We start from the raw sequence: 17002 nt of genomic DNA, 5'->3' as shown, positions 1-17002 counted from the left end.
ACATTCATAACCCATATAGGCTTCAGGTTGAATTGAGAGGTGCAGTCAATGTATTCCTATGGGGCAACATGTCATTGTAAATTGTTTGATGTAAACACCTTCTTTTAACTGGTAAGGGTTAATGCCACAAGGTCAAGGTTAGGCTTGCACAGATCGGGAGGACCTTAAGAACATTCCTGAGGTGAAATTGTGCTTCTAACCTTAACGGTTCTCTCTCTGTCTCCCAAAAGCAAATACAATTGACATTGAGGTCAAAAGGTCATTTGTGTCCGTCTTCTTGTAACAGTCGCTGCGCTCAGACCGAGTGAGCTACGGTCAAGCGGGGCATCTCGTTGAACTCGGCACGGCCTGGAGATAATAGTCATGCCATTGCAGGCTTTGTGTGTCTTTAAGCACCGTACTTTTTCACTCCATCCTTCCTTTTTGTGTGTGTGTGTTTGTGTGAGAGAGCTTTTCTTTGACATCTGTTGGGAAAAATGACTGATTACAGTTCATGAGGGTTGTCTAATCACACAAGTAAAGTTTTGAAAAGATCTGACCTTTATTACCCTTCAAACCTGACCCTATGCACCAGTTTAAGGTACTTCCAGTTGACATAGGAAGTTGAACGTGAACACATACCCTCCTTGGGGTAGGCTCTTATATAATATTGAGCTTTAAGTCTTTATGTTAAGAACTGACTTATTAACAGAGGGTTAAATGAGTGTGTGTTACTTCATAAAATCACATAAAATCACAGAATTCTCGCAGAGCTTCGAGACCCACTTTAAAAATGTTCGTGTGAACAAACTGCAACTGGATCTGTGATTTTTTTGAAAAAAAAAATCCTCTTCGTGAACATCACCAAATGGACAATGTACTATTTCTCTTAAATTACGATAGATAAACGGCAGTTTTTTTTTTTCCTGACACCGTATGCTTATGTACTTTGACGTGAAGCGGTCAAATTGCACCCTACTTTTCGTTTTTGACCTTTGATCCAAGCAAAATGGCCATAACTCAAAAAGCGCCGAAGCCTCGACGCCATCTTGTTCGGGGCCAACTTCCCTTTACTCCAAACCTACGCTCGCCGAGTTTCGTCTTTGAAATATTTTCCGTTTAGGAGAAAAGGCCGCGCTCGTTTGCCCCGTGTTCGTGCGCCTGCAATATGATTTATTTTCCGCCTTGTGGGAATTTTCGAGAATGCGGAGTGCAAGTCAAAAATTTGTTATTTTTATAAAACGGCGACCGAACGTCCGAAACGATTTCCGAGATGACTTCCCGAAAGAGCTCCCCCGCGCCCTCGGCCCGACGCCGTCCGCGATTTTCCGAGACGAAGTCGGACGTCAGGTAAGGGACCGTACATTTCCAATGGGAGAATCTTCACCGATCATACGGCTCCCGTACCAGATGTCCCTTAAGGTATGTCATCTTCAACCTAGGGTGAGTTCGTAAATTCACTCTAGCTATCTACTACGATTTCAGAGCACTGTCGTCTGTGTGCCAGAGCGCAGAATCAGCGCTCACTGAAAGAGCATGAAGTTCACTAACCCTCTTAGTGGAGGTAATAGCCAACAGGAATGCCACCTTCATAGATAGGTGCTTCAAAGACGCTAACCCCAGGGGCTCGATGCATACGTCTAACTCCCTTCATGAACTTGGAGAGCAATGGGTGGCCACCCATGGGTCCCTCGGGCCATCATCATGGCATGCCAAAATTGTGGCCAAGTACACTATCAAAGTAGATGCTGTACAGCCCGCAACAAGCAGTGATTGTAAAAAGTGTAAAACCATTTGTACATCTCACGACTCGTGGGCAACATTATGACCCTCACACCAAGTACAGAATATGCCCCACCGCATTTGATATGACAAGTTGGTGGAGGAAGCCCTGGCGTTCTGCAACGTGTTCACCAAATTGTCCTGAAGTCCTAGCCCATTTACGCCTCTCAGGGGCCAAGCCCAAAGCTGGATGCCACAGCGTCCCCCGAGCCTGAGAGAGCAGGTCGTGTCTCAGCGGCAAGCTGCCATGGGGTCCCAAAGAGGAGGGACAACAGGAGGCTGAACCATGGTCATCTCGGCCAGTATGGGGCTATCAGGAGCAGCCGGTGGCCCTTCAAACTGACCCTGTCTAGCATAGCTGTAATCAGGGGAAATGGTGGGAATGCGTAAGGTGTTGTTGCCGGCCAATTGTAAGCGAGGGAGTCCAAACCCAGAGGTCCTGGAGGGTCCGACATTGAGAACCAGCTGGGACAATAAGTGTTCTCCTGAGATGCAAACAGGTCCACCTGCACTCTCCCGAACCTTTCCCACAGCTGTAACACCACCTGAGGGTGTATACTCCAGTCTAAATAGCATGTCCGCTGCCCGCAGTGATGCAAAGCGGGTCTGAGCCCACAGCAAGAGCTCCTGAGCCATTACGTGGAGGTGCCATGATCTCAGTCCCCCCGATGATTGATATACACCACTACCATGGTGTTGTCTGATCTGACCAGGACATGCCTTCCCCTTCAAGTAGGGCAGGAACTGTTGGAGTGCCAGTCGAACCGCCCTGAGCTCAAGCACTTAAAAAAAATACACTGCTCAAAAAAATAAAGGGAACACTTAAACAACACAATGTAACTCCAAGTCAATCACACTTCTGTGAAATCAAACTGTCCACTTAGGAAGCAACACTGATTGACAATAAATTTCACATGCTGTTGTGCAAATGGAATAGACAAAAGGTGGAAATTATAGGCAATTAGCAAGACACCCCCAATAAAGGAGTGGTTCTGCAGGTGGTGACCACAGACCACTTCTCAGTTCCTATGCTTCCTGCCTGATGTTTTGGTCACTTTTGAATGCTGGCGGTGCTTTCACTCTAGTGGTAGCATGAGACGGAGTCTACAACCCACACAAGTGGCTCAGGTAGTGCAGCTCATCCAGGATGGCACATCAATGCGAGCTGTGGCAAGAAGGTTTGCTGTGTCTGTCAGCGTAGTGTCCAGAGCATGGAGGCACTACCAGGAGACAGGCCAGTACATCAGGAGACGTGGAGGAGGCCGTAGGAGGGCAACAACCCAGCAGCAGGACCGCTACCTCCGCCTTTGTGCAAGGAGGAGCACTGCCAGAGCCCTGCAAAATGACCTCCAGCAGGCCACAAATGTGCATGTGTCTGCTCAAACGGTCAGAAACAGACTCCATGAGGGTGGTATGAGGGCCCGACGTCCACAGCTGGGGGTTGTGCTTACAGCCCAACACCGTGCAGGACGTAAAAACAATATGGGGATGAGGTGGGTAGATTGGGTGGGCTATTTACTGATGGGCTATGTACAGCTGCAGCAATCGGTTAGCTGCTCAGATAGCTGATGTTTAAAGTTAGTTTAAAGCCAGCTTCAGCGATTTTTTTCAATTAGTTCCAGTCATTGGCAGCAGAGAACTGGAAGGAAAGGCGGCCAAAGGGGGTGTTGGCTTTGGGGATGACCAGTGAGATATACCTGCTGGAGCGCGTGCTGAGATAAGGCGGAGCTTTACCTATTATAGACTTATAGATGACCTGGAGCCAGTGGGTCTGGCGCCGAATATGTAGCGAGGGCCAGCCGACTAGAGCATACAGGTCGCAGTGGTGGGTGGTATATGGGGCTTTGGTGATAAAACGGATGGCACTGTGATAGATTGCATCCAGTTTGCTGAGTAGAGTGTTGGAAGCTATTTTGTAAATGACATTGCCGAAGTCGAGGATTGGTAGGATAGTCAGTTTTACGAGGGTATGTTTTGCGGCGTGAGTGAAGGAGGCTTTGTTGCGAAATAGGAAGCCGAATCTAGATTTCATTTTGGATTGGAGATGATTAATATGAGTCTGGAAAGAGAGTTTTACAGTTTAGCCAGACACCTAGGTAATTGTAGTTGTCCACATATTCTAAGTCAGAACCGTCCAGAGTAGTGATGCTAGTCGGGCGGGGGAAGAGCATGCATTTGGTTTTACTAGCATTTAAGAGCAGTTGGAGGCTACGGAAGGAGTGTTGTATGGCATTGAAGCTCGTTTGGAGGTTAGTTAACACAGTGTCCAAAGAAGGGCCAGATGTATACAGAATGGTGTCATCTGCGTAGAGGTGGATCAGGGACTCACCCGCAGCAACAGCGACATTGTTGATATATACAGAGAAAAAAGCAGGCCGAGAATTGAACCCTGTGGTACCCCCATAGAGACTGCCAGAGGTCCGTACAACAGGCCCTCCGATTTGACACACTGAACTCTGTCTGTGAAGTAGTTGGTGAACCAGGCGAGGCAGTCATTTGAGAAACCAAGGCTGTTGAGTCTGCCGATAAGAATACGGTGATTGACAGAGTCAAAAGCCTTGGCCAGGTCGATGAATACGGCTGCACAGTATTGTCTTTTATCGATTGCGGTTATGATATCGTTTAGTACCTTGAGCTTGGCTGAGGTGCACCCGTGACCAGCTCGGAAACTGGATTGCATAGCGGAGAAGGTACGGTGGGATTCGAAATAGTCAGTGATCTGTTTATTAACTTGGCTTTCGAAGACTTTAGAAAGGCAGGGCAGGATGGATATAGGTCTATAACAGTTTGGGTCTAGAGTGTCACCACCTTTGAAGAGGGGGATGACCGCGTGTTACGAGAATTATGTTCTCATGTTCGTTAACCAATTAAATTAAATTACTCAGTCTGCTATATCAGGATTTGTAGGATACTGATAGAAATGAAAACAGACAGAGGCCCAGTCTACAATAGTCAAATGTTTATTCACGGAACGTTCTGGCATGCACAGTACAAAGACTTTCATTTTATAGCGACACACATACTTCCACACAAAACATTAGGTATCTCCCCAGCCGACAGAGATTAGGGGAGTCCGTGAGAATAGCTTCTTCCCGCCCTCCCCCAAGATAGGGAGAGACCTGGGAAGTTCTCAGTGCCCCAGCCAAGGTCGGCACCGGATCTGGCTGAGACAGTCTGTTATCAAGATACTAGACATATTGTCACCAAAACGTTAATTCTGACTAAGAACTACACTCCAGGATATATTATTATTCTACTGACTAAAACCACACACAGCATTAAAATAATCTAATGATTCTAATCAATTTCATACAATCATATGGTTTCAGAGTTATGGTTTCAGAGTGTAATATTCAAATCATTTATTAAAACATAATTAAAACATATCCCCTTATCACCGCGGCAGCTTTCCAAACTTTAGGGATCTCGGACGATACGAAAGAGAGTTGAACAGACTGGTAATAGGGGTTGCAACTCATTTTAGAATGAGAGGGTCGAGATTGTCTAGCCCAGCTGATTAGTAGGGGTCCAGGTTTTGCAGCTCTTTCAGAACATCTGCTATCTGGATTTGGGTGAAGGAGAAGCTAGGGAGGCTTGGGCAAGTAGCTGCGGGGGGTGTCGAAGCTATTGGCCAGGGTTGGGGTAGCCGAGTGACAATGTGCTCTCCCGTCCATTAGACATTTTGTCTGCGGGAACTCACTAATTTTTCCCTCGGTCCACTCGTCCAAGTGCCGATGCATTTGTGCCATGATGTGAACAGTACGAACTTGTGTCACTACCAAAGTCTAATGGTTTTAAATGACTGTTTTTTATTGTCTGGAAACTCCCTTTTAGAATTCGCTTGCAATAGGTCTCTTAAAAAAAGAGAAGCCGTGCAATGTTATTAAACAGAGGGTGCCTAGTTATTCTTCTTTTGTTGATATCAGGTAACATGCAACCTAACCCTGGCCCTGATATGCAATGTCTCCAAACCCCCTCTGATTTTAAATCTAGTTCTGGTTTGGGTATTTTTCATTAAAATGTGTTGTCAAAAATTGATGGGGTTAAGATTTGGGCTAAATCAACTGATGCTGATTTAATTATGTTTTCTGAAACCTGGCTCAGCAAGTCTGTTCTTGATAAGGATATTTGTATAAATGGTTAGTTACAATGTTTATCACACTGATCGAGTTAAGAAAGGTGGGGGTGTGGCTATATATGTAAAAACTATATTCCTTGTAAGTGTGGCAAAGTCTGAAACTATTTATAAACAGTTGGAATTTCTTGCTTTGAATCTTGAGGTTTAAAAGGGTCTCTCTATAACTGTGATTGGCTGTTATAGACCCCCCTCTCTGCTCTCTGTGATGCATTTTCTTCTCTGATGCACCTCATGTCTAAACGTCTTTACAGTGAAATGATCTGGATTGGTGATCTCAACTGGTGTTGGTTAAAGCCAGCGTCTGATGTTTTAAAAAAAAAAGTTTTGTAATTCTATGAATCTTACCCAGTTGATTAACTCACCCACCTGCCCAAATCTCAAATGTCCAGAGAAATCTACCCTGATTGATTTGATATTGACAAATGTTCCACGGTTGGTGTTTTTTGTAATGATTTAAGTGACCATTGTGCTGATGTTGCTGTTAGAAATTCTAAGGTTACCAAGACAAACCCACGCTTTATTCGTAAGAGAAATTTGAAGGGTTTTAATGAGCAGGCTTTCTTTCATGATTTGTTTTGATTTTATTTTGACTGGAGCAAGATTGAGCTTATTCCTGATGTGGAAACTGCCTGGAAATTCTTGAATTATGTTTTTTTCCAGTTAAAGGATGGGATAATCCATGGTTTTCTTCTGAGCTGTCTTGTATAATTCACGAACGTAATCTAGCCTGTGCTAAAGCAAGGAAATCATGTTCTGATGCTGATTGGCTTCTTTTTAGGCAGTTACGAAACAATTGTCCTTCTCTTCTCAAGAAGGCCAAGTCAGAATATTTTATGTCTGTTACCACTGATAACCTGAATGACCCAAGAAAGTCTTGGAAGGCTATTAAGTCTACAATACCGTTCAAAAGTTTGAGGTCACTTAGAAATGTCCTGGTTTTCCTTTAAAACATACATGAAATTAGTTGCAAAATGAATAGGAAATATAGTAAAGACGTTGACAAGGTTGTAAATAATGATTTTTAATTGAAATAATAATTATGTTGTTGCTTTCGTCAAAGAATCCTCCATTTGCAGCAATTACAGCCCTGCAGACCTTTGGCATTCTAGTTGTCAATTTGTTGAGGTAATCTGAAGAGATTTCACCTCATGCTTCCTGAAGCACCTCCCACAAGTTGGATTGGCTTGATGGGCACTTCTTAAGTACCTGTCACGGTTCTCTAAAGTAGAACCCAGAAGCAGACCAGGACAAGGAGAGTAAGACGAAGGTGAGTATTTATTTACAAGTTTAAATGTAGTGATAGAAAAATCCAAGTAGCGGAGCGGGCAGCGGAGGTGAGTTGATGGAATTGAGTAAGCAGATCCAAGGAAGTAACTGAAGTCACCGACGACCAGGTAGGGATGGGATGAGTGTTCCGGGTGAATGACTGTAGACAGAAAAAACGGAGGTAAATTCAAGGCAAGCAAGACGTACAAAACAACAAAACAAACTCTATCAAACTGGAGGCTGATACGCTGGCACAACATACTGTTCATGGCTAACGATCCGGCAGGGAATGGATGTCAGGTCAGCGCTTATGAAGTGGAGGGGTGATGATCATGACCAGGTGTGCAGATAGCTGATGGGATACAGGTGCGGGTACTCAGAGATCCTCCAACTAGCTACGTCGCCCGGCAACCAGACAGGGTGCGTTCCAGGACACCGGAAAAAACACTCCAGGACAGAACACAGGCAAAAACAGACTCAGGAAGCGGGATTCGTGACAGTACCATACGGTCAAGCTGCTCTCACAACAGCTCAATAGGGTTGAGATCCAATGACTGTGTTGACCACTCCATTATAGACAGAATACCAGCTGACTGCTTCTTCCCTAAATAGTTATTGCATAGTTTAGAGCTTTGGGTCATTGTCCTGTTGTAGGAGGAAATTGGCTCCAATTAAGCGCTGTCCACAGGGTATGGAATGGCATTGCAAAATGGAGTGATAACCTTCCTTCTTCAAGATCCCACTTTACCCCAACCAAAGCACCATCAGACCATCACATTGCCTCCACCATGCTTAATAGATGGCGTCAAGCACTCCTCCGGCATCTTTAAATTTTTTCTGCGTCTCGCGAATGTTCTTCTTTGTGATCCGAACACCTCAAACTTAGATTTGTCTGTCCATAACACTTTTTTCCAGTCTTCGTCTGTCTGTCCAGTGTCTGTGTTATTTTGCCCATCTTAATCTTTTCTTTTTATTGGACAGTCTGAGATATGGCTTTTTCTTTGCAACTCTGCTTAGAAGGCCAGCATTCCGGAGTAGCCTCTTCACTGTTGACGTCGAGACAGGTGTTTTGCGGGTACTATTTAATGAAGCTGCCAGTGGAGGACTTGTGAGGCGTCTGTTTCTCGCCTATGTAGATATTCCATAAAAAATCAGCCGTGTCCACATACGATAGTCAACATTAACAATGTCTACACTGTATTTCTCAATTTTATGTTATTTTAATGGACAAAAAATTTGCTTTTCTTTCAAAAACAAGGATATTTCTAGGTGACCCCCAAACTTTTGAACGGTAGTGTATGTCTGGTAACATTCATGTTAATGAATTACCGTCATGTGTATTGAAGGACTCTGTTGCTGCATATGACAAAACTGAAATGCTAAATTGTTGCAATGAGCAATTTGTAGGCTGTTTGATTCAGTGTCCTTTGTCTCTGTAAAACCCTGTGTGGATGAATCAGTGAGAGCTGGTCAAACATTTAGCTTTTTGCCATTCTCAGTGCAGGAGGTACATAAAGCCCTGAAATGCATATAACAGAGAAAGCCTGCAGGTCCTGATCATCTTGATCCCTATTTTTTAAATCTGGCAGTTGATTTCATTTTACATTTACATTTACATTTAAGTCATTTAGCAGACGCTCTTATCCAGAGCGACTTACAAATTGGTGCATTCACCTTATGATATCCAGTGGAACAACCACTTTACAATAGTACATCTAACTCTTTTAAGGGGGGGGGGGGTTAGAAGGATTACTTTATCCTATCCTAGGTATTCCTTAAAGAGGTGGGGTTTCAGGTGTCTCCGGAACGTGGTGATTGACTCCGCTGACCTGGCGTCGTGAGGGAGTTTGTTCCACCATTGGGGTGCCAGAGCAGCGAACAGTTTTGACTGGGCTGAGCGGGAACTGTACTTCCTCAGAGGTAGGGAGGCGAGCAGGCCAGAGGTGGATGAACGCAGTGCCCTTGTTTGGGTGTAGGGCCTGATCAGAGCCTGAAGGTACGGAGGTGCCGTACCCATCACAGCTCCGTAGGCAAGCACCATGGTCTTGTAGCGGATGCGAGCTTCAACTGGAAGCCAGTGGAGAGAGCGGAGGAGCGGGGTGACGTGAGAGAACTTGGGAAGGTTGAACACCAGACGGGCTGCGGCGTTCTGGATGAGTTGTAGGGGTTTAATGGCACAGGCAGGGAGCCCAGCCAACAGCGAGTTGCAGTAATCCAGACGGGAGATGACAAGTGCCTGGATTAGGACCTGCGCCGCTTCCTGTGTGAGGCAGGGTCGTACTCTGCGAATGTTGTAGAGCATGAACCTACAGGAACGGGTCACCGCCTTGATGTTAGTTGAGAACGACAGGGTGTTGTCCAGGATCACGCCAAGGTTCTTAGCACTCTGGGAGGAGGACACAATGGAGTTGTCAACCGTGATGGCGAGATCATGGAACGGGCAGTCCTTCCCCGGGAGGAAGAGCAGCTCTGTCTTGCCGAGGTTCAGCTTGAGGTGGTGATCCGTCATCCACACTGATATGTCTGCCAGACATGCAGAGATGCGATTCGCCACCTGGTTATCAGAAGGGGGAAAGGAGAAGATTAATTGTGTGTTGTCTGCATAGCAATGATAGGAGAGACCATGTGAGGATATGACAGAGCCAAGTGACTTGGTGTATAGCGAGAATAGGAGAGGGCCTAGAACAGAGCTCTGGGGGACACCAGTGGTGAGAGCACGTGGTGCGGAGACAGATTCTCGCCACGCCACCTGGTAGGAGCGACCTGTCAGGTAGGACGCAATCCAAGCGTGGGCCGCGCCGGAGATGCCCAACTCGGAAAGGGTGGAGAGGAGGATCTGATGGTTCACAGTATCAAAGGCAGCCGATAGGTCTAGAAGGATGAGAGCAGAGGAGAGAGAGTTAGCTTTAGCAGTGCGGAGTGCCTCCGTGACACAGAGAAGAGCAGTCTCAGTTGAATGACTAGTCTTGAAACCTGACTGATTTGGATCAAGAAGGTCATTCTGAGAGAGATAGCAGGAGAGCTGGCCAAGGACGGCACGTTCAAGAGTTTTGGAGAGAAAAGAAAGAAGGGATACTGGTCTGTAGTTGTTGACATCGGAGGGATCGAGTGTAGGTTTTTTCAGAAGGGGTGCAACTCTCGCTCTCTTGAAGACGGAAGGGACGTAGCCAGCGGTCAAGGATGAGTTGATGAGCGAGGTGAGGTAAGGGAGAAGGTCTCCGGAAATGGTCTGGAGAAGAGAGGAGGGGATAGGGTCAAGCGGGCAGGTTGTTGGGCGGCCGGCCGTCACAAGACGCGAGATTTCATCTGGAGAGAGAGGGGAGAAAGAGGTCAAAGCACAGGGTAGGGCAGTGTGAGCAGAACCAGCGGTGTCGTTTGACTTAGCAAACGAGGATCGGATGTCATCGACCTTCTTTTCAAAATGGTTGACGAAGTCATCCGCAGAGAGGGAGGAGGGGGGGGGGGAGGATTCAGGAGGGAGGAGAAGTTGGCAAAGTGCTTCCTAGGGTTAGAGGCAGATGCTTGGAATTTAGAGTGGTAGAAAGTGGCTTTAGCAGCAGAGACAGAAGAGGAGAATGTAGAGAGGAGGGAGTGAAAGGATGCCAGGTCCGCAGGGAGGCGAGTTTTCCTCCATTTCCGCTCGGCTGCCCGGAGCCCGGTTCTGTGAGCTCGCAATGAGTCGTCGAGCCACGGAGCAGGAGGGGAGGACCGAGCCGGCCTGGAGGATAGGGACATAGAGAGTCAAAGGATGCAGAAAGGGAGGAGAGGAGGGTTGAGGAGGCAGAATCAGGAGATAGGTTGGAGAAGGTTTGAGCAGAGGGAAGAGATGATAGGATGGAAGAGGAGAGAGTAGCGGGGGAGAGAGAGCGAAGGTTGGGACGGCGCGATACCATCCGAGTGGGGGCAGTGTGGGAAGTGTTGGATGAGAGCGAGAGGGAGAAGGATACAAGGTAGTGGTCGGAGACTTGGAGGGGAGTTGCAATGAGATTAGTGGAAGAACAGCATCTAGTAAAGATGAGGTCAAGCGTATTGCCTGCCTTGTGAGTAGGGGGGGGAGGTGAGAGGGTGAGGTCAAAAGAGGAGAGGAGTGGAAAGAAGGAGGCAGAGAGGAATGAGTCAAAGGTAGACGTGGGGAGGTTAAAGTCACCCAGAACTGTGAGAGGTGAGCCATCCTCAGGAAAGGAACTTATCAAGGCGTCAAGCTCATTGATGAACTCTCCAAGGGAACCTGGAGGGCGATAAATGATAAGGATGTTAAGCTTGAAAGGGCTGGTAACTGTGACAGCATGGAATTCAAAGGAGGCGATAGACAGATGGGCGATAGACAGATGTGCCTCGTCTCTCATTTCATAGCTGAACTACGTACATATCTGTTCAATCTAACCCTGGAATGTAATGAAATCCCAAAGATCTGGAAATCAGCATTTGTCCTACCACTTTTAAAAGGGGGAGATCCAACTCTTTAAAATAATTATAGGCCAATCTCAAAGCTGTCACCCCTGGCGGAAAATACTTGAAACCCTTGTTAGAGAACAGCTAAAATCATTTGTTATATACTAACTCTATTTTATCACTGTACCAATCGGGTTTCAGGAAGAAGCATAGCACAATTACAGCAGCCATGAAGGTTTAAAATGATATCACTGAAGCCCTTGAAAAAAAAACAGCACTGGGTCTCACTTTTTATTGATCTCGCTAAGGTTTTTGATACAGTTGATCATGCTATACCGAGGTAGAGATTGTCGAGCGTAGGTCTTTCGGCTCATGCAGTTGCATGGTTTGCTAATTATCTGTCTGATAGAACTCAGTGCACTCAATTTGATGGGCTTATGTCTGTTAAATTGTCTGTCTGTAATGGTGTGCCCCAGGGCTCTATACTTGGTCCCGTCTCATTCAGTATTTATATAAATAATTTAAACAAAAATATGCAAAATGCGCAACTTCACTTTTATGCTGATGATATTGTTATTTATTGTTGTGCCTCGTCTCTCACAAAAGCTTTCCAGATTTGCAAACGGCTTTTTATACTGTTCAACGTACCTTGTGTCAATTAAAGCTTATCCTCAATGCTGACAAAACTCAACTAATGGTGTTTTCTAAAGCAAAAAAATAGACCTCTGAACCTTTCACCTATTACTACCTGTCAGGGCAATGAGATTGAGGCTGTAACCTCATATAAATATATTGGAATTTTAAATGATGATGGCTCTCTTTTAAATTGCATATTCAACAACTTACAAAAGAATGTAAGCTGAAGTTGGGATTTTATTTTATGAATAAAACCTGTTTTTCTTTTGAAGCCAGAAGGAGGCTTGTATCAGCTACATTTATGCCTATAGTAGACTACGGTGAAATTTTATATATGAACGCTTCCACTAAGTGTTTGAGATCAATTTACCCCCTTTACCATGGAGCATTGAGATGTATTTTAAACTGCAAAACCCTTAAGCACCACTGCACTTTGTATACCAGGGTTGGCTGGCCTTCTTTAGTCACTCGTAGGCTCAGTCACTGGTATACTTGTATTTACAAAGCCATTTTGGCTTTACTACCATTTTATTTGGGCATTTTTATTGTTCAGAAATGTGGTGGGTACTCTCTTCGTTCGCTGGACTTTATTCTGCTAACTGTTCCAAATAACCTAACTGAATTTGGTAAAAGGGCTTTTATGTACTCTTCACCATCGGCTTGGAAGGCCTTACAAAATACTTTTAAACTGGAAGAACTTGTCCTGATTTGGGTTTTTAAATCATTGATGAAGGATTTTGAGGCTGATTTCTTGAAATGTCAATGTTTTTAATTTGCTGTTTAATGACTTCGTTATACTCCTGTGATTTCTACGGTTTTTACTAGATTACTTGTCGTTTTTTATGTTGCCTGTCTGTAATTGTGTAATGACTTCCATGAATTTGAAACGAAAGCTTGACCTGGGCCTGGGGATCAGACTCCAGAGCCCTTTTATTCAGAGTTGTGTGAATGAGGTGGTCGACATTTGTCGTGGTAATTTCCTGTATTACTAAATGAGGAGAGTTTGCAAACCACACACAAGTCAGTTATATTTTAAACTCCATCTTTAATTATATGAGCTTCACCATAGCCCTTTGACTCTCAGATCAATTCAGTGTCTATAAATGAATTCTCTGAGAGTGCTAACAAAAAATACTTAGTGTCTTTTATAGCCAAGATACACCCCTCTCAACTTACATGACGGACCACAGATCTTAGGAACTTCACAAAGGGCCTTTTACTTTAGAGAGGAGTATCCCATAGCCAGATAGCATTAGTGTTACGGCTGTCAATGTCGTTCTCCTCCTCAGACGAGGAGGAGCATGGATCGGACCAAGATGCGGAGTAGGAGGTATTCATGATTTTAATGACAAACCAACAAACACTAACAAATTAACAAAACAACAAACGTGACTAACCTGCAACAGTCCTGTGTGGCCCAAACGCTAACACAGGAAACAAACACCCACAAAACACAGGTGAAACCCAGGCTGCCTAAGTATGACTCTCAATCAGGGACAACGATTGACAGCTGTCTCTGATTGAGAATCATACCAGGCCGAACACAAACTCCCAACATAGAAATACAAACATAGACAAACCCACCCAACTCACGCCCTGACCAACTAAAATGAATACAAAACAAAGGAAAACAGGTCAGGAACGTGACAGAACCCCCCCCTTAAGGTGCGAACTCCAGGCGCACCAGCACAAAGTCTAGGGGAGGGTCTGGGTGGGCGTCTGTCCACGGTGGCGGCTCTGGCGCTGGTCGTGGTCCCCACCCCACCATAGTCAACCCCCGCTTCCGTGGCCTCCTCAAAATGTCCACCCTCCATGTCAATCCCCCTATACTAAAGAGCAGTAACAGACTGAGGGGTAGCACCTGACTGAGGGGCAGCACCGGACTGAGGGGCGGATCCTGGCTGGCTGGCTCTGGCGGATCCTGGCTGGCGGAAGGCTCTGGCGGATCCTGGCTGGCGGAAGGCTCTGGCGGATCCTGGCTGGCGGAAGGCTCTGGAGGATCCTGGCTGGCGGAAGGCTCTGGAGGATCCTGGCTGGCGGAAGGCTCTGGAGGATCCTGGCTGGCGGAAGGCTCTGGCGGATCCTGGCTGGACGGCTCTGGCTGGTCCTGGCTGGACGGCTCTGGCTGGTCCTGGCTGGACGGCTCTGGACGCTCATGACTGGCTGCCGGCTCCCGCAGATCCTGTCTGGTTGGCAGCTCTGGCAGATCCTGTCTGGTTGGCGTCTCTGGCAGATCCTGTCTGGTTGGCGTCTCTGGCAGATCCTGTCTGGTTGGCGTCTCTGGCAGATCCTGTCTGGTTGGCGGCTCTGGCAGATCCTGTCTGGTTGGCGGCCCTGGCAGATCCTGACTGACGACTGGCTCTAACGGCTCGGGACAGACGGATGGCTCAGACGGCGCTGGGGAGACGGATGGCTCAGATGGCGCTGGGGAGACGGATGGCTCAGACGGCGCTTGGCAGACGGGCGGTTCAGGCGCCGCTGGGCAGACGGGCAGTTCAGGCGCCGCTGGGCAGACGGGCAGTTCAGGCCCCGCTGGGCAGACGGGCCGTTCAGGCACCGCTGGGCAGACGGGCCGTTCAGGCACCGCTGGGCAGACGGGCCGTTCAGGCACCGCTGGGCACACGGCAGACTCTGGCCGGCTGAGACGCACTATAGGCCTGGTGCGTGGTACCGGAACTGGAGGCACTGGGCTGGAGACACGCACCATAGGGAGAGTGCGTGGAGATGCACTGGAAGCCTGGTGCGTGGTGTCGGCACTGATGGTACTGGGCTGGGGTGGGAAGGTGGCGCCGGATATACCGGACCGTGAAGGAGGACACGCGCTCTTGAGCACCGAGCCTCTCCAACCTTACCAGGTTGAATGGTCCCCGTAGCCCTGCCAGTGCGGCGAGGTGGAATAGCCCGCACTGGGCTATGCAGGCGAACCGGGGACACCACCTGTAAGGCTGGTGCCATGTACGCCGGCCCGAGGAGACGTACTGGAGGCCAGATACGTTGGGCCGGCTTCATGGCATCCGGCTCGATGCCCAACCTAGCCCTCCCAGTGCGGCAAGGTGGAATAGCCCGCACTGGGCTAAGCACGCGTACTGGGGACACCGTGCGCTTTACCGCATAACACGGTGTCTGACCAGTACAACGCCCTCTCACTCCACGGCAAGCCCGGGGAGTTGGCTCAGGTATCCAACCCGGCTTCGCCACACTCCCCTTTAGCCCCCCCCCCCCCAAGAAATTTTTGGGTGAGCCTCTCGGGCTTCCAGCCGCTCTTACGTGCTTTTGCCTCATAGAACCTCCTCTCCGCTTTCGCTGCCTCCAGCTCCGCTTTGGGACGGCGATATTCCCCTGGCTGAGTCCAGGGTCCTTTGCCGTCCAGGATCTCCTCCCAAGTCCATTCCTCTTTTCCCCATTGCTGTTGTTCTTGCCTCCCTTCCTCAATCCGCTTGGTCCTGTTGTGGTGGGTGTTTCTGTTACGGCTGTCAATGTCGTTCTCCTCCTCAGACGAGGAGGAGCATGGATCGGACCAAGATGCGGAGTAGGAGGTATTCATGATTTTAATGACAAACCAACAAACACTACAAATAAACAAAACAACAAACGTGACTAACCTGCAACAGTCCTGTGTGGCCCAAACGCTAACACAGGAAACAAACACCCACAAAACACAGGTGAAACCCAGGCTGCCTAAGTATGACTCTCAATCAGGGACAACGATTGACAGCTGTCTCTGATTGAGAATCATACCAGGCCGAACACAAACTCCCAACATAGAAATACAAACATAGACAAACCCACCCAACTCACGCCCTGACCAACTAAAATGAATACAAAACAAAGGAAAACAGGTCAGGAACGTGACAATTAGCTATAAATTATCGTTCAGTTTGCTCTCTAAGACGAGGTTCTAATCTCGTTCTTGGTACTTCTTAGAACCAAAACATTACCTCATCCAATGGCATATATCAATTGTAAATTCTAGATACTCCCATCTCAAATACACCCCCTCTTCTCCCCACTCCTGGAGAAGCTCACTAAGGGGTGAACCTCTAGGTCATATACTATGAAAGATAAGTTCAACATCAGAGGTGGTTGGTTCCAGACACTGCCATACTCCTCCCCCCCAATGGGAAAATGAGGGAGTGACTGGAGTACAGACATAGTGGAGCCCTTCACATGGTTTCACAGATATATTCACCTATGAAGACAATGTTCAAAGCTGACTTCTCCCTTTCTGATATTCTGCATATTACCAGACATGTAAAAGACAAGCCTGACCTCTCCCCTCTCTACCCCAAGTGACTTTTCCCTAGAGGAGAAAGGAAAATGCAACTGCCAACAGTATAGTCCAAAAGAAGACATTCTAATGACAAGTATAAAGTAAATAAAACATCTTATTTATCTATGTTACCTAACTAATTCTGATTCAGCTACGACACTTTCAACACTTATCAGTTGGTTTGTGCAGGCTGAAGTATGGTGCTTTCGTATGCTATCAGAAACTTTAACATTTGTAACAATCATGGCAACATGCATTTGTTGCTACGCCTCTGTAATTACAGACTGCAATTACCACCAGCTACATGTTGTTAGTACAGTGTAACTATGAATTAATACAATTTAATTACGATACTTGTTACAGTGTACTTACATACTGTATGTAATAACATTGTAATAAGGACCCCTTAAAATGAAGCATTGGCATCTCTTCTCTATGTCTCCTACAGTTTGACCATAACAGTCTGTTTCTCCTACACTCTCAGCAATGGGAACAAAGGTTTCAAGAAAAACATAAGTGTCATTCCTTTTCTAATACAT

General features: G+C 46.8%; 1 pseudogene; it reads left to right on the top strand.

Moving 5' to 3' along the window:
• The first annotated feature begins 1252 nt into the window (after positions 1–1252).
• The window catches only part of LOC139543208 (integrin alpha-3-like), a 28233-nt pseudogene continuing 12483 nt past the window's right edge, over positions 1253–17002 (top strand).

Source organism: Salvelinus alpinus, chromosome 17 (assembly GCF_045679555.1).
Source record: "Salvelinus alpinus chromosome 17, SLU_Salpinus.1, whole genome shotgun sequence".
Lineage (NCBI taxonomy): Eukaryota > Metazoa > Chordata > Actinopteri > Salmoniformes > Salmonidae > Salvelinus > Salvelinus alpinus.
Note: the sequence above shows the minus strand (reverse complement) of the source record. Positions and strands in the feature narration are given on the sequence as shown.